Source organism: Diabrotica virgifera, chromosome 2 (assembly GCF_917563875.1).
Source record: "Diabrotica virgifera virgifera chromosome 2, PGI_DIABVI_V3a".
NCBI lineage: Eukaryota > Metazoa > Arthropoda > Insecta > Coleoptera > Chrysomelidae > Diabrotica > Diabrotica virgifera.
This window is the reverse complement of record NC_065444.1, coordinates 196,370,168-196,398,096: the sequence shown is the minus strand read 5'-3', so window position 1 is coordinate 196,398,096 and position 27,929 is coordinate 196,370,168.

Here is a 27,929-nt window from a genome sequence, read left to right as displayed (position 1 = left end):
CAAGAAATTGGAATTGACAACAAAGATCTAAGAATTATCAGAAACATTTATTACAATCAAACGGCCAAAATCAAAATAGAAGACCAGTTAACTGATAAAATTGCAATAGAACGAGGAGTACGACAGGGCTGTATTTTATCTCCACTAAGTACTATTCAATATTTACTCTGAATGGGTATTTAAGGAAGCTTTAGACGGTTGTGCCAAAGGAGTATTAGTAAATGGTGAATGGTTGAATAACATTAGATATGCAGATGACACCATAGTTTTTGCCGATAATCTCAATGATTTACAGATATTAACAAATCGTATAACAGAAGTCAGCAACAGATACGGACTAGCTCTTAACATAAAGAAAACCAAATTTATGACAATTAGTAAGAAACCAATACTAAACGCTCAACTGACAATCAACCAACAGAATATCGAAAGAGTTGAGTTATATACATATCTGGGTACGAATTTAAATAGCCAATGGGACCACTCAACAGAAATTAAACAGCGAATAATAAAAGCGAAAGCAGCATACGTTAGAATGAGACCCATTTTCAACAGTCCAGACATAGCATTAAAAACAAAATACCGTCTGTTGAAATGCTACATATTCTCAGTTCTGCTCTATGGAATGGAAGCATGGACACTAACTGTTGCATCTATGAATTGGCTCGAAGCTTTCGAAATGTGGTGTTATAGGCGCACGATATCCTGGGTTGACCGAATTACCAATGTGGAAGTCCTACGTAGAATGGGGAAAGAGTGTGAAATTCTCATAACCATCAAAACAAAAAATTAGAATATCTAGGACATGATTCTCCAAGGGAAGGTAAATGGTAAAAGGGGACCGGGAAGAAGACGCATTTCCTGGCTTCAAAATTTACGTAAGTGGTATAACACGACTACCACTGAACTGTTCCGCGCTGCGGTAAACAAAGTCAAGATAGCCATGATGATCGCCAACATCCGGAACGGATAGGCACTTTAAGAAGAAGAACGACAAATTAAGGACAAAAATTAAAATTAAGTAAATTTTCACTTTTTTCAAATCAGAAAAACGCGAAGCATTTGAAACAAATTTGAGAACAATAAAATTATTATAAGCCTTCTAAAAATCAGGATGGCGTTAACAGCTTTTCTTAAAATGAGCTTAGAACCTTCATATTACACAAAATGTTGAATGTTGTGGTACTTAAAATAACCTTAAAATTTCAAAGCGGTATGGGTCAAAGAAGTAGTGGGCAAAATTTAATAAATTCAGTGCTCGATATCTGACTTTTATTTCCCTAAAATAAAAGAGTGGTTAACGGATCAAAATATTTCATTTCCTCTAGATTCCTTCAAGCCGAATTACTACAGCTTGTTCCCCAAAAGGAATGAAAAACAAAAAATATTTTTAGTAGACGAGAATATTCATAGTTTTGGACAGAATGTTTTAAGACTTGCCTCTTATCATTTTGAATTATTTATTCCTATTGAACATATCTGGGGAATATGCAAAACTTAGTAAGATAACTATATTAAAGGTAATGGTTACCGTAACGCAGAAGTTTTGGAAACATAGAAAAACACATTGAAGTCTGCTACACCTGCAATTTGGAAAAAAAAGTATGTGGAAATGTGAAAAGTTAATAAAACAATGTAGGATGCGTGAAAATCGCATCGAAGCATTAAACCCAGTAATTATTTACAATCCAAATGGGTATGTACCGATCTAATTCTTGATTACATTGTAAAACAATATCTGTTTATTTTCAGATCAACAAAAAAGCTTTCAGTGTTATTGTTATTATTTTTCATCAGTAAATACTTACCACTACAATTTAGAAAAACTATAATTTGTATATTTGTCTAAATTACACATTATCAGTTAATACAGTTATATTTTTCCTTGTTTTCGACAATACCTTAAATATTGGAAGAATTTGCTATTAACTTCCTAAACGCAGTTGATCGATGAAAGCGTCAAAGCTTTCATCCCTAACCCGAGATATAATAGATAAATACTTCTGAAAATGGTTATTCATTTTTGATTTACATGTTTACTCTGATTGGAGTACGAAGGGAACCATTCTCGTTGGAACTTTACCGCGCTGAGCAGTTGGGACGTGAATTATAAATTTTAAAATTCCCTCATCTTCCTTAGTCTCAGCATCCGTTATGGCTTGTAAATTGTAGAAGCCTCGGAGGTGTAACCAGAGAAGGTTCCCATTGTTTTTAGTCTGGTAGAGTGTAGAATAACATTATGTTGTTTTATATGCCATTGGATTGAAAACTTAGTCTTTTGCTAGCAGTTGCCGCTAGGGCATCTATGCCATTTCGTTCGTTGCAATCCGTGACTTCACGCCGGCGTTTGTTTTGGTTGGATCAGAGAGAGCAGCATATGTGCCTCCTGATGAGAGACTAATAAGTTTTGAAACCGGTAGAGGTGCTTCCTGCACTCTCTGATTGGACTAGAATATGATGCGGCTGAATTTTCGTTTTGCAACGAAATTGAAAATGGTTATTCATTTTTGATTTACATGTTTACTCTGATTGGAGTACGAAGGGAACCATTCTCGTTGGAATTTTACCGCGCTGAGCAGATGGGACGTGAATTATAAATTGTAAAATTCCCTCATCTTCCTTAGTCTCAGCATCCGTTAATGTCTTGCAAATCGTAGAAGCCTCGGAGGTGTAACCAGAGAAGGTTCCTATTGTTTTCAGTCTGGTGGGGTGTAGAATAACATTATGTTGTTTTATATGCCATTGGATTGAAAACTTAAGTCTTTTTTTATAAATACTTTTATTAACTGGGTAGGCGCAAAATCTTGGTCCAATGCTATTTACATGCAATTTTTTTTAGAATCCTGCGAAAACGAATAACTATTTTTAAAAAATTTATACGCAGAATGAAAGATTACATTATTACCAAGGGCTGAAAGTCCCCGAAAACTTCTATAATATTTATTTTAATAACTTGCAGGTGTGAAAAAGAGAAGAAAATTTAGTGTGATTTTTAATTTAAAATATTTCATTCAAAAGAAACATTTTGTGTATTCTAAGTGACTTTCGGCCCTCGGTAATACTGTATTCTTTCATTCTGCGTTGAAATTTTTCAAAAATATTTATTAGTTTTCTCAGGATTCGAAAAAAAATGAATGCATTTAAATAGCATTGGACCAAGATTTTGCGCCTATCCCCTTAATATTAGATCTGAGTTACACAAACTATTTTATCTTTTGTTAACCATTAAATGTCTATTTCTGTTTCTATTTGTTGTTGTATTTTTTTTGTTTAATGTATTTATTAATATTCTGTTCATGTGATTCTTTAATTTTAATATTGCAATACGTAACCAGTATAAAAGGTTTGATTGTTTTTGTTTTTTAAAAACAACAGGTGTTTCAATTAATATATTCAACAATACCTAATTATTAAAGTTCCTTACCCTTTCCTAGTAAGGAAAATCAATTTATAACCGAACAAAATTTAATTGCTGGAGAATTTAATCTACAGACATCTATTTAATATGCGTTGCTTTATCATTGCAGCCAAAAACCCCATCGTAAAAGGCAAGAGACCAATCCAATATACTATCAAATTTAAAGAGTCTTTAAATATGCAAGACGCGTTCTGAAAGTAAATAAATTAATGGAAAATTATACTTGTGATTACTTTTATTTTATAAGGTAATGTGAAAACCGTAGTTCCAATAGGATAATCTTTATTACCATTTTTACATTTTGATGATTATAAAATTTATATCTTATTTGATAGGATATTGGTCGCATGGTCACAATATATACTTCAGCAAAAGCGTTGCCGACGCTTTGATTTTAACATCAAATAAATGACAAAAGAGCACAATTCGTTAAACCCTCTGTAGATGCATGGGTACCAATAACATATATGTACATACATGTTTCACTATGTCCTAGCTTATCAGTATCTGGATAGGTACAATTCATAAGCAAAAGGTTCAAAGAATGTTCTTTAAACTTCACACCTCAGGTGAATATTTACAAAAATACCATCTACCCTGATGGCTAGGAACCGAAAACCAACTCGAATTAATATCAAGTCGGTTTTCAATCTTTAGTGCTGTATGAGAAGTTGTAACTTTATTTTGTAATCTCATCTAAGTACTTGCTACTGTATTATACATATTTTGCTTTTTGAATTCATAAGATACAGCTTGATTGCAGACGAGATGAATAATGAAATAAAAATAAAAATGAAATCTTACATTGCCTTATAAAACATAAATGTCACAAATAATATATTTTATTCCTCTTTCTTCTAACATGATTTTCATTCTTTTTGGAGTCCTGAACATCGATTTCTGTAGGTACTATTTTCAGCACGGTACCTACTTCCCCGATTGGCTATTTTCAGCAACCACCTTGCTAGACCTTGATTAGATGGTCGATCAGTCTATGTTTTTCTTTATACATCCCCTGTATTCGATTTGTTTTGAGGATGTCTCTTATATTAAGGAATCGTTTGTTGGCTTGGTGGAAGAAGTATTTTGTCCTGTTTTCAGGTACCCACCTCAGTGCTGTGTACTGCAGACTTTCTCAGATGGTTGCATTAGATATTCTGTTCTGACATGTCGATCGGTCGATTAATCCATAACACTTCGTCTATCTTTTTTCCAAATTCCTCCATTTAGTTTCTGCTGTGGAACTCAAAACTGGGACTGCCCACATCACCGACCTAACGTAGGTATGGTGTAATTGGATATTCTTGGCCTAGGGGAATGGAATTGAAAATATAAATTTGAAGTAGGCTAAATTTGCTTTTTTCTTAATTTATTGGGTGTTCTACATGAGGTCTTCTGTCTACATGGATTTTTATTTGATTGAAATTTATTTTCGAATCTCCGTGGAAGGTATCTGTGAGACTTCCCATAACATAACAGTAGCAAAGAGATCAGAATAGAAGAAAAAAAGAAGAAGATCAAGTGTAAAATAGAAAATGGTCCTAATCAAAAGTGGCCGATTAAAATGGTAGAAATATCATTGGTAGAACATACATCCAGAAATGACATAATTCCGGTCCTTAAAAAAAATTGAAAAAAACCTTTTTTAATGAACATTTAATTGACTTTTTCTACAACCGCAATTTTTAGCACTCCATACGAGCATTGCATTGCAAGCCTAGCACAAAGGGAATATAGAATTCCGTTCCAGCATATGCGCGTATACCTGAGTACGATACTTGCCTCAATTGTAGGGTACGGTGCAAGTGTATGGGCACACAGACTAACAAATAATACAAATATTGAAAAACTGAATAAAGCACAAAGAGGTTTCCTTGTTAGAATGACAGGAGCCTTCAGTACTACAGCAACATCAGCTTTAACAGTCTTGACTGGTGTAATGCCCATGCACTTGGCAGCACAAAAACGTGCATGTAGATATTGGCAAAGAAAAGAAAATTATGAAAAAATATTACAATTAATGGGAATAGAAATCAGAACAAAAAGAGAATTAGAAGAAATATTAAATAGAAAATGGCAAAACGAATGGGATAATTCACCTAAAGCAAGACGTCTCTATAATTGCATTCCAAATTTAAATAATATACCAAATTATTTTAACCCAAAAAAGGATTAATACATTTCCTTACAGGGCACGGTCCGTACCCTACATACCTACAAAGATTTAACTTAAAAGACAATGACTATTGTGAATGTGGAGAAATAGGCACACCAGAACACATAGTATTTAATTGCGAAAGACAAACAAATACACAAGAACTACAAAGAATGAGAAGAGACCTTGTTGGCATAAATATAGAAAATATAATACAAAATGAAGAATTATTTAATACACTAAACAATTTAGCGGACATAATATCAAAGAAACAATTAGAATTATATAATATTAGACGAAGAGGAAATCTAGTAAATAATATCCAACCTCTATGAATTTGAATAAGAAATTATACAAAAAAAAACTAAAATTACCTATAAAAATATAAAATAAAATATTGGAATATTTAAATAAATATTTATATAATAAAAAATTAAAAATTAATATCAAATATAAAATAAAATAAATCAAAAATCAAAAAATTATTAATCAAACAAAAAAAAAATTAAACTAAAAACCTGAAATTTTAAAACTCAATGGTCTGAGGCTCACCGAAATACCATTAAGAATATCATAAAGTCGATTAGACCTGCATTTAAAATTATTCGTGACTATTTTTAGATGAAGAGTGCTGGCATTTCTCATCTGAGAATGAGAAATGGGAGCACTTTTATAAAAATTATATGTTCAAAAAAAATTAATAATTTATCTTTTGTTTATTAGTTTTTGTTTATTTGTTCATTAGAATTGTTTATTAGAATTGTTTACAATTTGTTGTTTTCATAATTAGTAGTAGATTAGAGCTACTGTTAATTAGTCAAATATAGAAAATTCTTAAAATAATAATAATGTAAACATAAACTACTGTAATCCCATCAGGAAACGACCTGGATTAGTCACAAGAGGCCAGGTCATTTGTATAGTATTATAAATAAATAAATAAAAACTCCATAAGAGCGTTAAAAATGCTACTTTAAGGCACTAGTGCTTTAAAAAAAATTTAAGGCTCTGCAGTTCGTATTGACCGTATATGCAATTTTGATGTAATGTCAAAAAAATATAAAATTGGAATGTCAGTCAAGTTCAAGTAAGAGTTTTTGTAGATATTGCCATGTAATTACGTTTGTACAAAAAATATTGTATGATGTGCGTGTTAAAAAGTACATTTTTAAGGCACTCATGTGAATTGCAGAACTCGCTATCGCTCATTCTGCAAACTTTCACATGCGTGCCTTAAACGTGTACTTTGAACACTTATATCATACTCGTAAATAACTATTAAGGATATGGGTACATAGTTCGCAAATATTTTACGTGTATCCCTACTTTTTCTGTCTTTACACGGCAAATTACGTGTAGTAAAATTCACACTGGTATGGATATGTAAACATTACTAGAATGTCATTCTACTTGAAAATGTCATCATTAATTTAAAGAGATGGATTTTGAATGTTCTTGGATAACTGTTATATTTATAATTGCAAATTATGAATTCAGTTAATAAATGTGATAATTTTTTCACTAACTATGTACATATTCAGTGATTGTAATAATTTATTTGTACAACAAAAACTAATACTCAATCGAGAAAAGAGGAAAAGTGTTAAAGTGATTTTTTAATAATATATTGTTATGGAACGCTTACAACTTTGAACATCTTTAACAACAAAATACTTGGACCACAGAATATATTATCCTGATGTATTCTCTGCTTGGATCTTCCACAAATAATACACAATAAATAAATTTTTATTAAGTTCACGTCTTAAATCAATTATTTATCAAATACACTATATATCAATAATATTTAATCAATAACTCAAAATATTCCCGATGCAATGTCAAATATTTAAAATTGTCACTGTCAGTGTCTGACTGACAATATATGCTGACAATATTATATTCGGCTGTGTGCGTTGTAAGACAAAGATATAGTAAATATTTTTGGACAATTTAAACGCAGAATGTTATTTATTATTCTAAATTTGGAAATAAGCCACAATTTAACTTAAAACATGATTTTATTAACGTTTTGACTTCCACTTCGGACGTCGTTCTCAAAATACAAAATATTAATAAATTAAACAAAAATGTTGCTTAGTAAAAAATTCTTTTAATAATTTAATTTAATCTGACTCATTCATATCGGCAATTCAAACGTATATTATTATTCATTTTAAAGTAGAAGACTTTAAAATGATATTGCCAATATTTATGAGTTGCGTTCCTGGGACGTCTTTAACCAAAGATAGTTCATTCAATTACATGAAATCAACTTTATCTTAAGAATATCCGCCACAAAAAATTATATCATGTGACCTATCTTTAAAAAGACAACCACATGCAATGGTGACAGTAAAATTCTCGTGTTAGTGATTCCATAGTAAATCACAAGGAAAACCAGGAAAAAACCTCATGATACAGTCCCGACATGTAGAATAATAAATTACATCAATGCCATAAAAATATATCTTCAGAACAATATTTGTAAGTTGTTTAGTTTTATATCCTCATATTCTTACAATTTGTTTTATTTTTTTTTATTTATTATTAAAAGCAAGGAAAAACCTAAAATATTTAAATAAAAGTAAAAATCTAAAAGATTTCTAAGTCGACAACAAATTCTGACTTTCACCTGTACCCCATCCTTTCGATTTACTGCTGTTCTTGATGTTTTTTTATTTAGCTCCATTTAATTTACAATCTGTTATAACTACTCATAACAATAAGTAAATTTTATGACATTAGAAGAAAAAATGACATGTAGGAATTCTCTCCAGTGAGAGGCTTCCTTTAACATATAATTAATAAAAAACAAAGTTAATAATGTAGTGGTAAATGTTAATTAATTTTATTTAAATCTGTTTATTAAGTCTGTAGGCTTAAAACGCTTTAGTCGACGCACTTCATCGTTGACATTAAACAGTTCGCGCACTAAGTCATTAGAGTGAGCTCTAGTTTTGTTTTTGTATTTTTCACTGTACTTTGTGACTTTAGTTTTTATGCATTGAACTTGGAGGTTTTTTTCTATTATGTTACTCGAAACATACCACGGACAATTGGCTATAATTCGAAGAACTTTGTTCTGGAATCTTTGTATGATTTCTAGGTTTGAATTGCTAGCAGACCCGAACCCCATAATTGAATTCCATACGTCCATATTGGCTTCAGTACGGCTTTATATATTAAGATCTTAGTTGTGAGATTTAATTGTGATTTCCTGCCAATAAGCCAGTAAAGTTGTCTTAGTTTGAGACCCATTTGTTTTCGTTTTGTAAATATATGTGTTCTCCATGTTAATCTTCTCTCAAGATGTAAACCTAAATATATGACTTCATTTCTCTGAGTAATCATTTGATAATTTAGTAACAATGCTGGACATATACATCTTCTTAGTGAAAAGGTAACATGGATTGATTTGGTCTCATTAACTCGAATTTCCCATTTTTTTAACCATGCTTGGATATTATTAAGGCTGGCTTGTAAGTTTCTTGAGGCAGTTACTGGATCATGACGTGAGGCAAGTATTGCAGTGTCATCTGCGAAGGTTACCGTTATTGTAGTTCTTGAAGTTGGTAGATATACAGTAAAAAGCTGATACAGCATTGTTCCTAACACGCTGCCTTGCGGTACTCCTGATTTTATTTGGTATAATTCTGAATATTCTGAATGGTATTTAACTGAAAAGAATCTGTCAGATAAGTAAGACTTTAGAAGTTCATAATACGGATGAGGCAATAGGTTTTTTAGTCTATACAGTAGAACTTTGTGCCAGACTTTATCGAACTCTTGGCTTATGTCAAGAAACGCTGCTGAGCAATATCGCTTATTCTCAAAGTCATTGCTGATATGTTTTACTAATCTATGGACTTGCTCTATGGTTTCATGTTCTTGCTTAAACCCAACTGATGTTCCGGTATGAGATTTTTGCTATCTAGTATTGGCTTGATGCGTTTCATTATTAATTTTTCCAGCACTTTGGAAGGCACAGGCAGTAAACTTATTGGCCTATACGATGTTATATAGTTTCCTCTAATTTTTTTCCTGGTTTTGGGATTATAATTATAACTACCATTTTCAGTTGTTGCGGAAAATAATTTAATCTTATTATTGCACTAAAAATTTCTAATACTGCCGTTATTCCTTTCTTTGTTAATTTTTGTAGTATCCTACCCGTTATCAGATCATAACCAGGAGCTTTTCTAGGATTAATTTCTCTCATTATTACATCCTTAACTTCATTGTACTTAAATTTCGGTATAGGCAGCTCCATTTAATAAAGTTCATTTAGTACTCTATTTATTTCCTCCAATTCTTTAGGCGTTGATTCCAAGCTGTTTGGTTGAAAGACTTGTGAGAGATAGCCACCAAAGGCTTCTATATGTTATTTCTTGTCCATTTGCCATTGTTTTTCTTATTGGTGGTATTGGTGTCTGAGGACTTTTTAGTTTCCTTGTGGCTTTCCATAGTGAGTAGTCGGTGGCTTCTAGGTTTTTCTAAGTATTCTTCCCTTCTTCACTTCTACACTTCTAAGTTCTTTCCTATGAATGCGTTTTTAGGAGGTTTTTGACATCCTCATTTACTTCGTCTTCCCATATCTTTTTTGGTTTTCCGACAGGTCTTGTTCCTTGCAATCTTGCATTTAGCAATTTTCTGGGGATTCTATTCTCATATATACGGACCACGTGCCCTTCCCACCGTATTCTGTGCAAATGAATAGACATGGGGAATCTAAAATATGTATTCCACAACACGTCAATTTATCTAAGTAAAAATCAATCGAATTTTGATTCCTTGTACTCAATTCGTGAATAAAAACGAAGGTAATTAAAGACAAATGGGCTGTTTCACATTATAAGAATTTTGAACGTGCGAGGGTTTTCTCGTGCGGTAGTTTTGACGCACTTGTCCTTTTCACACAATAAGAATTGAGTCGCACGAAGATATTTTGCTGTGTTGTTTGGTATATTAGTTTTATTTACACTTTGTGGTTGAGGTAGGTACATGATACGATGTCTGATATGTATCATTACGATGTATCATTACAAATGGGTATTTTTTGTCCATACTTTTGTCCTAATATACTGTAATACGTATTTAATTCATTTGCAATTTCTATTTTGTCAGTTATTATTTCTTATGTTTTTAATTAAAAGTCTTAATTTGTTTTTATAATCGTTGTTCTACTAAGTTATTTGTGGGATCTTGGATTAGCTCATCTAATTAGCTCATAGAATCTATGTAACAAACTATTCTAAATGGGAAAAGCCACAATTTAACTAAAAAATGATTTTATTAACGTTTCGACTTCCGATTTGGGCGTAGAAACGTTAATAAAATAATTTTTTTAGTTAAATTGTGGCTCACTTTCCATTTACAATAGTTTATTACAAAAATGCCACAAGGAAATAGCTTCAGAAGAACATTACAATCTATGTTTTTCATGTATAGAATTTAAAAGACCCTCCGTTATCCACTCGTTTTTACATGTTGCTCCCCTCGTTTTAAATGTTGTTTTTAAATAATTTCACACAAGACGTGACGGCTTCCCTACTCCAGTCTTCACCGAGTTGTTTACCCTATAAAACTAAATATAATTTCGTAGAATAAAAGGTATAGTTTTATTATATGGTGTGAAATCAAATTATAGCGTTGTGGTTACTTTGTCGTCGAAGAAAGGGAAATAAGAGGAACCAAATTCATTGGGTCCATCCTATGAACGCAAAAATATATGATTTATATATTTATATATTCACACATATTGATGGAACACCCTCTATTCTCAACGTTAATGGCAACTATGTAAAATAAAATTAATTATAATATACTTAGCAGTTTTAATTACTGTTGTTATCAGTAGCATTTAATTAATTTTGCTGTACTTACCAAATGTATTTTTTCTTTCACCTAATTTGTCAAATGCACTGTTAAGTGCACGGCATACACCATCCCAAGCATTTCTCGTCAAGTTGCTATCTTTATATATTTCTATTGTTTTGTCCCAAAGAACAGGTCTCGCTTCAATCTGAGATATCATAATATCGAGGGGTTCGAGCGAAAACCCGATAAATGCCAAAATTATAAAATCCGGTGTTTTTATTTCTGCGGTATTAAAAACACATCTCCTACCACTGATAAATGTTATTATTTGATATTAACATTTTTGAGCACGATAACTAATAAAAATCAAACATGGTAAAAACCGTTAACTGGTATTTTTAAATATCAGCAAACCGATATATAACTTTACTGATAAAAATACTTTGTTATAAACATATTTATAATATGATATTCCGGTAAAATAATTTATTTTCTTTTCCTGTGTAAAGTTACTAATTTTATTAGAAATATTTCTGAGTTAAAAACTGATAATTAATTTTATCGGAGAAAAAGATTACAAAATTGTCAATTTTGAAAAACTATATTCATGCGAAAACCAAATAAATAATTTTAGACTATGATAGTTTATTAAATTTCAGTACACTTTTTCATGGCACACATAATTCATGGCGTACACATTTCAGAATTTCATTTCAGTACACATAAAACATGTCGTAAATTGGAAATTTATTATTAAGAACAAAAAGACGGTTAGAATGGGGCCCATATTTATAAAGAAAAACAAAATCAGAGCTTCCAAGGTACCACAGCAAATCAATAGTAATAAATTTAAATTTAATTGTACTAAAAAGTTGTCTGAAGACTATAGACACAAACTCTGTAGAAATTACTGTCTAGTAGTAGTATGCTCTAGAAAATGTTTTATTTTGTACAATATAACTGTCAATATGAGAAGATATTGGTTTGAATTAAAAAAACTACTCTGCGCCATAAAAGAAAAAACAAATCAAATTTATTGGATATCAAATTTAAAAACCGGTAATAAGATCGTAGATCGAATTCCAGACTAAGTGATGGGAGAACAATTGGAAGAAGAAGACATTTTGCCTTTTTATTTTCTAAAAAGAATGTAGATTCATTTTTTTTTGTTGGAGTAATATACAGTTAAATCTTATTTTATAATTAAGAAAATTAAAAATAAAAACCAATAAAACCAAATGTTATACTCATTCAACGAGGTAAAACCCGATAAATATCACGTTTTATTATTTTTTGTAAATACGTTTTTATAAATTAAACTTATACAATAAATTATTCTAACTAAACATTAAATTCTCTACCATTTGGCTATAACAAATGTTTGATTAAACTTCCTATGATGATTTGAAATCTTCTTCAAACTTCCTAAAATCTTTAATCGCGATTATCTCGAAACAATGTTTTTGTTAGTTATCGGGTTTTCGCTCGAACCCCTCGATATAAAATATATGCACCTACTTCAAACAGCCACAAAGTGTAAATGAAAATAATAAGGAAACTACCTTCGTGCGACTGAACGACAGAATTATCACATGAAAGGATGCATTAAGTCCCCTATGCTACTGGGTGCGTAAAGACGGCACGGCTGCCGTTTGTTGTTTTACCGCTTGTTCATATGCAGGCGGTTTGCCAACGTCGACGCCGCGATTTACCTGTTCTCCCCCCCCTATTTTATTTGATCTCACCCTAATGCCGCCTTTGAAGTCACCAAGAAAAACAGGGGGAAAACACGTAAACCGCGGCGTCGACGTTGGCAAAGCGCCCTATATGCACAATATTAGCAAGGAACGACATAAACACGGCGACTTTACCGAACGTTCAAACCACCGTTTAAATTCTTATAATGTGAAACAGCGCATACATTTTGAAGAGTTCAAAAGATCGAAACGTGCCTAAACAAATGGTGTCTCTGAAAAAAGTGGTCTCTGAAACGAAACTATAAATCTTAACTGTCTTAATTTTTTCCTCATTCATGATCTGATTTGTAGTATTACTAGTGGTACGACAAGAGAGAGAAAGTGATATGTTGGATCTAAAATCAGACCGTGAATGGGTTGTAGTACTACTAGTAATACCACTAGTGGTACGACTAGCGGTATTACAAAGAAAGTTGGCGCGTGAATGCCGATGTTGGATGTTGGATTAAAAATTTCCACTACACTGAGAGTCATAATAAATTAAGGATATAGAAAATGTATGCTCATTTTTATAGTTTATATTTTCGTGAACAGATTAACGGATTTCGCTAATTTTTGTTTTATTATCTTAGATATTTCTTTAGTATTTCACAGTTCTGCAAAAATTTAATTAAACTTTTTTTTTTGTACTTATACCGGGTGGAAGAAAAGTAATGTTTTTCTTATGTTAAGTTTGAAACACCCGGTAGAGTGAACGAGGTACAAGTCTGTGTATAGATCGGAATCGTACTGTAGTCTTATGTTTTGTGAACATTTTGTTTTTTGAATCTCCCTGATATCTTTAGCTTTCTAAATATAAAGAAAATAACAAAGAAAATAGGTGGTTTTACTCCTTACCATGTATTTTTACTGAAACAAAACTAAATTAACACTAACAAATAACAGTTAACAAAACTTTAAAAACAGAAAGGCACATAACGTAAACGATTGTCGATCAGGTAAGTGGTATGCACAGCACAACTTAAGAGAGACGAGATTGTTTAATAGAGGGTCTATGATGTTTTGGGGTGGAATTTCCCTGAAAGTAATACGGATTCGGTGTCTACCTGGAGGCTCTTTAAATATCGAGAGTTACATTACACATATTCTTTTTCTTTGAACACTCTTTTTCTTTCGCACTATATATAGGAAATAATGTCGTCTTAGTGGTATGATAAGAACGTGACCTCACGTATCGCAGACGTCAGTTAAAACACATATTAAATAGTAAAACGGTCAAGTTTCTTTGTTATTAAAGATATCAGAAAATTTTTAAAAATAAATGATTCACAAAAGATGAGACTACAACATAGTATCGATGCATAACCACCATTTTACCTCTTCCTCCCTAAAGGGTGTCTCAAACTTTAGTTTCGGTTAAAACACAAGTTAAAATACAATACCGTCTATTTTCTTTGTTTCTGAAGATATCGGGCACATTCAAAAAAAATTTCACCAAACATAAGACTATAATACGATTCCGATGCATTATTGTATAGTACCTCGTCCTCTCTACAGGGTGTTTCAAACTTAACATAAGAAAAACATTTCTTTTCCTCCACCCAGTATAAGTACAAAAAAGAAGTTTGAGTAAATCTTTGCACAACTGTGATAATATTGTTCGTCCGCTATAACTTTTCCCATGCGTCACGATTCTTTTTCAAACAAATTAAGTCAAAACATAACGTCGATGTGTATATACATTTTGTATACTGTATACTATGTATATTATACTACACACATCGGCGTACGTTTCACTTTACGTTTTGACTTAATTTGTTTTAAAATGAATCGTGACGCATGGGAAAAGTTATAGCGAAACAATACTAAAGAAATATCTAAAAGAGTAAAAAAAATTAGCGGGATCCGTTAATCCGTTCACGAAAAAATCAACTATGAAAATGAGCATACATTTTCTATATACCTAACTTATGCCTCGCAGTATATTACGTATGGGATGTCTACAAGTTTCTTTACGCAAACATTCCTATTTTGCGAATATTTAATAGAAAATAAACTGTCACAAAAATTACCCTTATTAAAATACACGATTATTTATTATCTACTTTTTGTTGGGACCAATCATTTTCCTTTCTGTAAATAAAGACCAGTTTCTTATTAATCTAAAACTATTTTCTTTTGGCATCTTATGCAAATTTACTATTCATTTTTAAACGCAAATCTCAGCTCCAGTTTAGTTTACTAAAATAGAATATAACTACCCTACGTCTTAAAAAGTCGTAAAAATTACAAGAGTCGTAAAAATTAATTAGTTCATATCAGCCCTAGACAAATGATAGAGAAACGAAACTTATGGCATGCTTAATAATTATGAAACCTCAACTTATGTACCCAAATCCTCCGAATTATATTTTGCATAGACTTTACTGGATACATTTTTTAGTGTACACCACCGTGAAAACAGATGGCTGAAAGTTAAGACCTTTTTTGGCGGCTAGAAAGATAAAATGTTGGGTGGTGAATGGTGTTGTAGTACGACTAGAGGGACCACAAAGTATATCACTCTCTCTCTCTTGTCGTACCACTAGTGGTACTACAAATAAGAGCGTGAATGCCCCGTATTATTTTTGTTAGGCGATGAAATAATAACAAGATAATGAAAAAGGATCGTCGCTCAAATAAATTCAAGATGGAAGAAAACATTAAAACATTTTAGAGCTTTGCCGTGGCTATAAATAATACCATAAAGTCGCAAACACTAAGATATGTAAGTAATTTTAAAACAAACTTTTTCAAAGTCCAAGGAAGAATTTATTAGAAACCATATAAAACTCTATTCATTCCACTAATTAACTTTAATACCTACGCTTAAATGTCCGAGAGATTAACAAATGAATGCATTTTTTCGGTTATAGCAATTTTCTTACAACATGGATATCAAATATCAGCGCAGCATGCCTTACCATACAAGTAGAAAAATAAAAGTTTTGCGTTCAACAAAGTTCAGAGACGTCTCTGAGAGAGTTGACATCGGACATTAATTTAAATAAAGCATGTGAAAAAGAATGAAATAAGCACCTACAAAAAGATGACAATGAAAAATTGGACAAAAATGGATACATATTGTCTGGAATATTTCTGTTTAAAATAACTGTATCAAAGATATTATTTTTATTTGGTTATTTCTACATCTAATAATAACGAGCGATCCACTGTTATTTTCATCAGAGCTATCCAAGCAAAAATTAGGTATTCCTTGTTTTAATCTGAATTTGTTAAGCAAGGCAGAGGTTATTTACATTTGAGTTTGACACTCCGTCAATGTCAAACTAAATTTTAAATTGGATATTAATACATTGTAAATGACATTTGATAGTGAATTAAATTATTATATAAATAAATAAGATGTTTAAAATAGTTATTTATGAAACAGTTCGTTTACGAAACAAACCACAAAACTGTCAAATCTTTTGTTGTAATTTATTGCTCACATGTCATCACCATGATATAGCGAGAGTTAAAGGATATTTGATTATAATATGAAAGTGTGCTAAAAAAACAGTGCGAAAAAGTAAATCCCATTTAAAATACATTGTTACTTCACGCACACTTTAAATCCTTCACGCACTGCTATCTATATTGACAGTTTTCATAAACTAATAACTTATACATAAATATGAGATAGAGTAGATAATAGTTATTTATGAAACAGTTCGTGAAGTATGCTTTTTGCGAACGCACGCGATGATTAGAGCACGAGCGACAGCGGAGCGAGTGCTATACATCGCGTAAGTTCGCAAAAAGTAGTTTATGCACAGTTTCATACAATATTTTATCTACGATAAACAAATAAAAAAAATCTAACTCGTCGTCATTGGAATTAATTTCTATTCTACATTTTTTAGAACTTTGACATTTAAAAATTCTAACTTCTTTCAAACCTTTTTGTCAAAACTTTTGTTGTAATTTATTGCTCACATGTCATCACTACGACAACGCGAAAGTTAAGGATATTTGATTATACAGTTAGCTGGAATAAGTGTTACCCCCCTTATTAACTTATTTATTTTTAGCATATAAGCGAAAAGCTCGGACAGGTCGATTTTTAAAATAATCGTAGTATAATATAGCATCAATGTTCCAAACTTTACGCGATCCCTCTTCAGGTGACAGGCATAACTTTGACTTTTTTAAAAAGAAAAGTACATCATGTGACACCTCATTTAAAAGCTTTTAAGATGCTGATTAAAAAGATGTATAATACGTTACTCCTATTTGAGAGGGTAGGCGTAAAATTTCGGTCAAATTTTTTTTAAACTCATTAATTTTTTTAGAATTCTGAGAAAAATAATAGGTACGTATTTTTGAAAAATTTAAACGCAGAATGAAAGATTGGATTATTACGGAGGGCTGAAAGTCCCTTAGACCATTAGACACAGACCTTAGTGACTTATTAAAATAAACATTATAGAAGTTCTTAGGGACTCTAGACCCTCGATAATATTGTAATATTTAATTCTGTGTTTAAATTTTTCAAAAATACTTATTAAGTTTCTCAGGATTGGAAAAAAATGAATACATTTAAAAATAATTCGACCAAAATTTTTCGCCTACGCTCTCAAATAGGATTAAAGTATTATACATTTTTGTAATCAGTATTTCAAAAGCTTTTAATTAAGGTATCATATGATGTACTCTCCCATTAAAAAAATCAAAGTTATGCCTGTTACCTGAAGAGGGATCGCGTAAAGTTCGAAACATTGATTCTGTGATATACTATGGTTATTTTAAAAATCGGCCTGCCTGAGCGTAATGCTTATGTGCTAAAAATAAATAAGTTAATACGGGGGGCAACACTTATCCAGCGCACTGTATGAAAGTGTGTCAAAAACAGTGCGAAAAAGTAAATCCTATTTAAAATAGATTGTTACTTCACGCACACTTTAAATCCTTTACAAACTGCTATCTATAATGACAGTTTTCACAAACTAAAAACTTATACATAATATGAGATAGAGTAGATAAATACAACTTGAGTATATTTTGAAAGCAATAATTATTTATTACCAACTGTAAAAAGGTTTGTACGAGTATATGGCCCCCTCTTTACCAAGAGTAACTACCTAATATAATAATAAATGGACTCTTCCATCTATTGCTAACGATTCAAAACACTTTACTATACATACTTCATCAGTAATTAAATTGTTAGCCAAATTGAAAAAAAAATATTGGTTACTTTATTAATATAAGACAAGAATGAAAAACTTCATGTAACTTTATTTATAGAGCGATTCACAATTATTTTCATCAAAGCTATCCAAGTCAAAAATTACGTATTTCTTATTTTAATCTGAATTTGTATCATTGGTTTATAAATTAATTTTGATTAAAATTGTAAAACACAAAAAAAAATCACCCAAAAACTTTAACACAGAACTTTATTCAAAATTCAAAAAAATTACATAATTAAATACATAAATAGGTACATAATAGTTATTAAGGTACCAACGGCATTATAAGGATAATAACGCTTGAGGTCAATGCTGTATATACCGAGGGCCTATGGTCCGAGGTATATACGTTGAACGAAAGCGTTATTATCTATAATACCCGTGGTGTGTTCAACGTTTAATGTCCGACTAAATTCTTTTTATATGCAAAAATTTTAAACGAGTTTTGATTTAATTAGTTTTTAAATAAGCACATTTACCAGCAACAGTCGTAACGTAATTGTGGTACCCATAGTTTTACTTAGGTTTTCATTTGTCAACTTGACAGTATTTAACTAGTGATTTAAATTTAATGCCCAAGGGCGTTATTTTTCAAAATAACGCCCTAGGGAATTATATCATATTTAACTGACTTCGAAATCATTTCATTATTTGTCAAATAATATACCAGTCGGACATTAAATAATTACAATAACTGAACTGACCAGTTCGATTTTTTCTTCAGTTTGCACTCTAGGTCTGCCTACATCGGGCTTGTGAGTTACGCTTCTCGTTTCTTTATCAACATCTACAACGCGACGAATAGTTCTGCAAAAGACGTGATAAGTGATAATATACCGCCACATTGGGAAATTCTTTAAGAAAATCTTCAAAAGCATCTCGGTTGAAGTAAACCCATTGTCCGTTAAATCTTCGGTCATTCATTTCTAATATATATTTCGAGCATAGATCGCTTTTGTTCATCAGTGAAAACTATTTTCTAATACTAATAATTTTCTATACTAAAACTTGAAAAGTCAAAGTTGACGTAAACTGAATTATAGTTCGTCCGGTATAACTTTTCCCATGTGTCACGATTCATTTTCAAACAAATTAAGTCAAAACATAAAGTGAAACAAACGTCGATGTGTATATACATTTTGTATACTGTATACTATATACTACACACATCGGCGTACGTTTCACTTTATGTTTTGATTTAATTTGTTTGAAAATGAATCGTGACGCATGGGAAAAGTTATAGCGGACAAACTATATATCAGAATTAATCATAGACATGCACTGTATAGTACTGTCCTTCAGAGCCCACGGTGATGACAATAATTTTGGATCATTAGATATATATTGTGCCCACAAATCTATTACATCCGAGCATTTTAAATGAAATTTAAATTTGGACATGTCGATTTTCGCATGTTTTGCATCGGCTTGGACCACAAAAACCAATCACAGTTTTTGCTGTAAATTTAAAAACCGCTTGGATTGACATGAAATTTGGCATGCGCATAGCTAACATGTCATAGAAAAAAGTGGTGAAAACGTGCGTTCAAAATAAGTCTAGAATTCGATAAAAGTTCAGAATTATATAGAGTTTTCTCACTAAGTCAATACTTTTCGAGTTATTTGAGAGTGAATATGTACATTTTTCAACAAAAAAGCACGTTTTTAGACGATCTTTCGTACATAATTCAAAAAATAAGTATTTTATTGAAAAAACATTCTTAACAAAAATATAGCCTGTAAAAAAGTGAAAAAGTTGGTATACGCATGAGTTCTCTAGACCTAGTAGAAGCAACGTTATAGCTTATAGCTAATGAAAAATAGGTTCATATTTGCCAAATTCCAAATAGAATATTTTAACGTGAAATGTCCAAAAAAAAATGAAGCACTTTTTGGGGAAAATTCAATACAACTTTTTTAAAGTATTTAAAAAAGCTTTATTTCTGTTTTTATAAAAAAGTTTCTTCCATCAAATGTAAGCAAGCTACGCTCAAAATAAAGTTGGTCCCTTTTGTATTGGCAAAAAAAAATCGGAAAAATCACCCCCTATTTAGCAAATTAAATAAAATTAATCGTAGCCGCCTCACAAGTTGCTTTACTTATGTTGTGTTAATAAAATCTGTAAGTTTTATCGATGCAAAAGTGCTTATTTAAAAAAAATTGGTTTTAGTAACATTAACTTTTAATTTTGAAAAAAAATGCTTTTTTTTTTAAAGTGAAGCTCATTATGACGCATGTAGTGAAATGATAACTTATATATTAAAGTATGAGTGTAGAAAAAAATTAATAACAAAATAGTTATAATAATTGCAATAAAATGATGTTGGGTAACCTACCTATCCCTAATTTGACTAAAATTTGCATTTTTTTTTTAATTAAAAGCATGTACAGTAGAAAAAATGAAAGAATACCCATGAACGAACATAAAAAACACGCTGTATTTTCCTGTCACAGTGTCACACAAAAAATTGGCCAGCACAGGTACATGTAATAATTATTATTACATGTACTTGCGCTGGGCAATTTTCTTTGCGACATGATGACAGGAAAATACAGCGTGTTTTATATGTTCGTTCATGGGTATTCTTTCATTTTTCCGACTGTACATGCATATTAAACCATTGTTTTATAAATAATTTTTCATAACAACAATTTTCGATATTGTAAAATATAAAGGTATTTTACTCTTCAGCGAAATTCATATTTCTTGACATCATGCCTCGTATAAAATTGATAAAAATTGATATCTGATGATTGTATCTTAGATGTTAGACCATTACCAAGACCAAAGAACAATCTGACCCCCAAAAAAATAAAGGAAGGATGAAAATTTGGGAATAGGTAGTCGAAATTGTCTATCATTATATAAGAAAAGTTTACAATTCTACATCCCCCCATTTTACAAAAAGGGGGGGGAATACCCCCTCTCGAAGGTGAAAAATATACATTCAAAATAAGTCCGGAATTGGATAAAATGACTAATTCTAAGCAACTTTTATTCTATAGAGTTTTTTCCCCAAGTAAATTAAAAAAAAAATGTTTTATTTTAAACCCATTTTTGTTTCAGATGAGCCCTTTGAACCAATGAAACTTATAGATAATATAAACAATTCATAAGTAAAGTAACTTGTGAAGCGGTAACGATTAATTTTATTTGGGAAGCTAACTAAGGGGCGATTTTCGCGATTTTTGTACCAAAAAATAAAAGGGACTAACAATATTTTGAGCGTAACTCACTTATTTTTAATGTTAGGAGTTTTTTAAAAAACAAAAATAAACCTTTTTTTAAACACTTTAAAAAAGTTGTAATGAATTTTCCCCGAAAAGTGCTCTATTTTTTGGTTATTTCACACTGAAATATTCGATTTGGAATTTAACGAAGAACAACCTACTTTTCATTAGTAGCTACAACTCTGCTTCTACTGGGTCTGCAGACCTCACGCATACACCATTTTTTTTAAATTTTTTATAAGCTATATTTTACTAAGAATATTTTTTTCGCTAGATTACTTACTTTTTGAGTTATCTGCGCAAAAACGTCCAAAAACATGTTTTTCTTTGTTAAAAATTAACAGATTATTATTCACTCGCAAATAACTCGAAAAGTATTGACATTGTGGAAAAACTCTATAGAACAAAAGTTGCTTAGAATTAGTAATTTTATCCAATACTTTGAACGTATATTTTTTCACTCCCGAGAAAATATTTTTCACCCCGTATTTCCCAATTTTTGTAAAATGGAGGGGATGTAGAATTGTTAACTTTTTCTTATATAATCATAGACAATTTCAACTACCTATTTCCAAATTTTCATCCTTCCTTTATTTTTTTTGGAGGTTTTCGTAAAATTTTGTGTTCCTTGATCGGCTACAGACATGCACATAATTTAGGAAGAATGGTTTTTTCTGATTCTGATCTAGGTTTTTCGTTGAGAATAAATAAGTTTCCGATATGGTTCCAAGTTACGTAGACATACTTTATAAGTGCTTAAAATTTTTATTTAATTTTCAAATTGTAATGTTAGATTCTGATACAGCATAATCAAAAAGAAAATAGAAACATTTTTGATCAAAGTAAAATTATGAATTCTTTAAAACTGTTTAAAATCTGTCCTAAGATTACTTAAAAAAAAAACAACGTTATGAAGTCAGATAAACACGAAATAGAACACGTTTCTGCTGTTACACTGTTACACAAAACCTACCAGAAGAAAGAAGTAAAGGTATTAGACAAAAAAACTACATACCTACAAACTTACAATGACAACAATTTGAAAAGTTAAAAAGAGTTATTTAACAAATTTTGGAATTTAGATAAGCAAAAGTTAATAAAGACGTAAACAGGGCCGCGTTTAGGTCAATTGACGCCCTAGGCAATTCTCTAGTAGCCGCCTTCAAGCATGTACCATTTTTGCGAAAAAAAAAATTGCAAGCAGATTTTTTTATTTAAATAAGAACACATAAAAATTATCATTCCAGTTCGATCACATCAGATTTCCTTCTTGATTTTTCTTTGGAAAAATCGTCTATAATGTCGACATAATTTATCGCCTTGGTTACGTCACTTTCTATGGACAAAATCGACAAATTTTTAAGAAGTTCTTCCGTCATACTTGATAGGAAATTATTTTCATAACTATTTTCAATTCTTGACATTTTCGAAAATGACCTTTCAGCGGACACGTTGCTTGGTAACTTGGAGGCACAAATAAATGCGCAAAGTAATATCAAAATTAGGGAAAATGTATTTCAGTCCACTCTTCTTTAAATATTTAGATATGTCAATTATTGGTGATTGGTGATTTTATTGTGGTATCCAAATCACCCTTTAAGTGAATTAGTACAGTCAATGAGGGTATTTGGCTCCTAATTCCATCCTACTGCATCAATTTACTTGATATTTGCACTGTAAGTAGGAAATAGCTCAAGAAACAAAGTCTACCCTATATCCTATGGCGCTTTTAACTTAGGGGTGGTTCCCACCCGTTCTCAGGGGTGGAAATTTTTTTTATCAAACCAACACCGGAAGTGACCAGAGAACCTAATTCTAAGCAAAAACTGTTTTATAAATTTTTTTGAAAACTCAATACTTTTTGAATTATTCGTGGTTAAAAATTTGCCATTTTCATTGAAAAATGACACTTTTCGGAGACTGTTTTTTGAGAATACCATAAAAATTGTGCATCAAATGAAAAAAAAACATTTTTGTAGTTTATGAAAAATCAGAGAGATTCATTTTTTCATAAATCTTCTAGTTTTAATAAAAATAGAGATGGTAGGTGAAAAAAGATTTTTGTTTGGTGCATGCTCAAATCGGTGTATTAAACTTAAAATAACAGAGAAATGGTCGACATTAGGGGTATAATGCTACGAATACCTTTTTTAGCGCTTGAAAAGACCTTTAAAACGGGAACTGTTAAATGTCGGTTACATTCAAACTAACCGAGATATGGTGCAAAAAAACTTATGACTAATGTATTTTAAGGAAAAATGAGTATAAAATAAGAGAAAGTATGTATAAATATAGAAAAAAAAAGTATATGTAACCCCTCATTCACCAGAATATAAATGCATCATTTTCCTTCTACAATTCCTTCTACTATAGTATTATTTCTATATTCAAAAAGTTGGACGGGTTTAAAATGAATGGTTTTTGAAAAGAATAAGATCAAATTATAGAGCACATTTTTAAACTTCCTTAAAAATCTTACTTTTTCTCCATGTAATTCGAAAGTGATAAGAAATACGTAAAAAAATACCTTACAAAAATGTGGGTTTTCTTTTAGATAACAATTTTATTTTTCTTTCATTATTGTATCTTATTATCATTCTCGAGTTACATGTATAAAAAGGAAGATTTTTAAAAAAATTTACAAATGCTCTCTATAATTTGATCTTATTTTTTTCAAAAACCATACATTTTAAACCCGTCCAACCTGTTGAACATAGAAATAAAACTATAGTAAAATCCATAAGGAAAAATTTCCTGTAACTGGTTGTATACCATTAATTACAAGAGTCTAATAAATTTAATTGAGGTTACACCGTCCAATCTGTCCTGAACATCATTCAAAAAGCTACACAAGTTTTCAAAACCAATAGTATCTAATAAAGAGTCATATATTACCTTGAGTTTACAGTTTATGTTGTTGATCTTATTGTAGTGGTTACAAATCTCCTTTTTTAAAATTTTTAGTTGAAAACTGTCCTTTAGGTTGACTGGAAAATTTCCTGGAGTCTTCACTTTACAAAATTTAGGAAAAACATTGTTGTTTATGCATTGGGAGATGAACCATACATCCAATTTAAGAGTGCATCTTTTAGTGGCTAAGCGCATGTACTGAGGAGCCAAGTTGACCATACGGTCAATATTAAAATCCATAAGGACAAATTTCCTGTAACTGGCTGTATACCATTAATTACTATAGTAAAAGGTATTGTAGAAACAAAACGATGCATTTAAATCTGGCGGATGAGGGGTTAAAATATACATACATTTCATTTTATCTTAAAATAAATCAATCATCCTTTTTTGTTGCACTATATCTCGCTTAGTTTGAATGTAATCGAAATTTTAGATTGCGATCGTTTTAAAGGTCTTTTCAGGCAGTGCTTATAAAAGATATTGATAGCATTATACCTTTAAAATCGACCATTTCTCTGTTATTAAGTTGAACACACCGATTTGAGCATGCACAAAAAAATGTCTTTTCACCTACCATATCTCTTTTTATGTTATCACTAGAAGACATATGAAGGAACGAATCTCTTTGATTTTTCATAAGCTACAAAAATGTTTTATATAGTTTTTTTCATTAGATTCATAATTTTTAAAGTATTCGCAAAAAACCGTCCGAAAGGGCGACATTTTTCAATGAAAATGGCAAATTTTCAACCACGAATAACCCAAAAGGATTGAGTTTAAAAACATTATAGAAGAGTGCGCCCGCCGCCTTTGCGGTGCTGCCGACGGCCCAATAATCCCTAAATTTACAACTTCTGTCCTTTTTGAATGAATAGTGAAAATGCAATTTGTTTTCTAGAAATGAATGCCCACTTATATTCCATTCATGGATGTACTGTACTTAAATGTTTTTCGATTTCAATTTTTATATACAAATATTTTTTGTACAGTATTTTTGGCGCCCTCTCATAATTTGCCGCCCTAGGCAACTGCCTATATTACCTAATGAATAAAGCAGCCCTGGACGTAAATAATGTTTAGTTTCGTTTCTCAATTAATGATATCTAACAAATTATATCTGTTTCACATGGGCCGCAACTTATATATTCACCAATGAATCGGTTCTACGCTAATGTTTGTCAATATTCACTTTCAGTAGAGTTTTTTTTTTTAAAAACCCCTTGGTCAGTGTCTCTGGTAGTGTGTAAGATGCATATACGTCGATGTGTGGGTTGATTTAAGTGAATTAGCCCAAGGTCGGCTCGTTTAGGGGGCAACGTCTTTAAGTTGGCCTACGCTTAAGTGCGATGTTCAAATTATTGTTGATATTGGTCTGTTAAGAGTATTGGAATGAACGTAAGAAATATGTGCAATGTATAATATACACATATATGTTTTACATATGTGTATATGTGATACACTCAACACATCTTATGTTAGTTTGTTTGTTCACTTCATATTTTCTAAAATCATGTATCTCTTGGTCCCCCAGGATACGATCCTAGGTTTAAGTAAGTCAATTTTCATACTTCATGGTTTAGTTTTATTTATCGATGGTGGAAGTTCCCAACCTCTTATATCAATTTTTGGCTATTTGTTTTCTTACCCTAAATTAAAGAGAAATAATATGTATTTTTATTATTTACAGCTCCTATTATTTCATTAATTGGCTTATAGATGACCATATATGAAATAACGACATATGAGCTTGTGTGTGTTTTGTGTTTTATTGGCACTGGTTTTCACAACCAACTGGCCGGTCAATTTCATAATTGTTTTTTAGACTATAACTTATCACTAACTCAGGGGACTAATGTGTAGTGTGTGTGTTGAGTAAGTGTCTTGTTAGTTTGCAAAGTCGACGTCATTGTCCTTGCAAAGAGACGCTAATTATTGTATCCGAACGTCTGCGGTCCCTCCGGTGAATACCGATCCCACAAGGACAGAAACTATTTTTATCTATTAATTTATAATAAACGAAAAATTTCTGACCCTGGTGAGATTCGAACTCACGACCTTTTAGGATTTTTCGATCCATAGGCAGGCGCAGACATATGAGCTTGTAAACAGTAAAAATACATCAAATTCTCTTTAATTTAGGGTAACTAAACAAAATATCCAAAAACTGACATGGAAGGTTGGGAACTTTCACCATCGTTATTTCTTTTTTGATCCATCTATAATTTTCTCTGTACTTTTAATGTTCTTCGGCATTTTCCCAATATGGGTTTTTACGTTTTAACCCTACACAGCTTTCTATCCTCAAAGTCACTTTCTCTGAGATCTGGAACTGATATCACATATTGCCAGAAACAGTTTCTAAATAGCTTAATTTTAAGAGATCCGAAATCTGTCTCCGAGATTCGACATCTAACGTGGTGAAGTCTTTTTGCTCATCTTGCTCAGTAGTGCTGGCTTCTCCTAGGACAATAATCGATTAAAAACACATAGTGGCTTCTCCTGGAACAAATAATGGATAAAAAACACACAGACAAGTTCCTTTTTGTCATCCCTAAATTATGAAACTGGATTCTGTTACATTCCGTACTTCTGATGATGGGGAACAACTACTGAAAAATAGCAGTGGCGGCTCGTGATTTTTTCAATAGGAGAGGCTATACCTAACTGTAGATTATCTAGACAAATTTGCACTAGCAAAAAAAATCCGCCAAAAAAATCTAATTTAAGGCCCCATTTTTTTGACCATTTTTTATTTACATTTTATAATATCATCTTAATTCATAATTATTTCATAATATCATATCATTTTAAAAATAGTTAGTATAATTGTAAAAGTGTATTACCAAAGTTTGTGTCGTTTATTTGTTAACAATTCTATATCTATAAGTAGCTATAGTGCAGACACTGAAGGTTTTCACCTCAGATTTCGTTGAACCTCCATCGATTTTCATGGAAATTGGTGAGTAATTAGAGGATACCTCAAGGAACAAAGGTGACATGATGCCAACTTGCGCTTTTACCCTGGGGGTGGATGCCACCCCTTCTCGGGGGCGAAAATTATTTTATTAAAAATAATACCATAAGTCGATAGAGGGACAAATTATAAGCAAAATTTGTTACATAAAGTTATTAAAGTAAATCAACACTTTTTGAGTTATTAAAGATCAAAGATTTTATCTTTTCGTAAAAAAATGCATGTTTTAAATCGGTTTTTCACGTATAAATCAAAAACCATAAGCTTTTACAAAAAAAATTGTTATTACTGAAATTGAAGATAATGAAAAATTGAATACATTTCTTACATAAAGAACCAAACTAATGTTAGTTCAAAGTGAGTTAGTGGCAATTGAATGTGTATTTTTTTCGATGAATACTCAAATCTAAGTATTCAAGCTTAAATAACGGGAAAACGATGCAATGTATAAAATATTCCGGCTCAACATTTGGCAAAGTACTTCAGA